Below are 691 nucleotides of genomic sequence, written 5' to 3'. Positions count from 1 at the left end.
GGGGCCACCGAGGAGAAGTGAGTGACAACGGGGGGGACAGGGGGACATTGGGGGGACACTGGTGACACTGGGACAAGGGGTGGGACACTGGGACACCCCTCGGGGCCATCGAGGAGAAGTGAGTGACAATGGGGACACTGAGGACATTGGGGACACTGGGGACATTGGGGGGACACTGGGGGGGACACTGGGACACCCCTTGGGGCCACTGAGGAGAAGCGAGTGACAACAGAGGGGACGGGGACATTGGGGACACTGGGGGGGACACTGGGACACCTCTCAGGGCCATCGAGGAGAAGTGAGTGACAACGGGGACACTGAGGGGGACATGGGGACAATGGGGACGGGGGGACACTGGGACACCCCTCGGGGCCACCGAGGAGAAGTGAGTGACACTGGGGACACGAGGACATTGGGGACATTGAGGGGGACACTGGGACACTCCTTGGGGCCACCGAGGAGATGTGAGTGACATGGGGACACTGGGGGGGATGGCACCCTGGGACAACCCCTGATGTCCCCAATGTCCCAGGCAGAAGCTGGGGCAGCTGCAGCTGCAGCGGGGGTGTGATGTCCCCAGTGATGTCACCAATGTCCCCAGTGATGTCCCCATTGTCCCCTGTGTCCCCAGGCGGAAGCTGGTGCAGCTGCAGCCGCTGTGGGGGTTGGTGGCACCCCTGATGTCCCCAAT

The 691-nt window shown here is 64.0% G+C and overlaps 1 protein-coding gene across 1 annotated transcript in view; it reads left to right on the top strand.

Moving 5' to 3' along the window:
• The window catches only part of LOC113979990 (NF-kappa-B essential modulator-like), a gene marked incomplete at both ends in the record, with an annotated part of 3267 nt that overhangs the window by 363 nt on the left and 2213 nt on the right, over positions 1-691 (top strand). The window lies entirely within an intron of this gene.

This window comes from Neopelma chrysocephalum, unplaced genomic scaffold, assembly GCF_003984885.1.
Source record: "Neopelma chrysocephalum unplaced genomic scaffold, ASM398488v2 Primary Assembly neopelma1_91498, whole genome shotgun sequence".
Lineage (NCBI taxonomy): Eukaryota > Metazoa > Chordata > Aves > Passeriformes > Pipridae > Neopelma > Neopelma chrysocephalum.
This window is presented reverse-complemented; position numbering and strand designations above follow the sequence as displayed.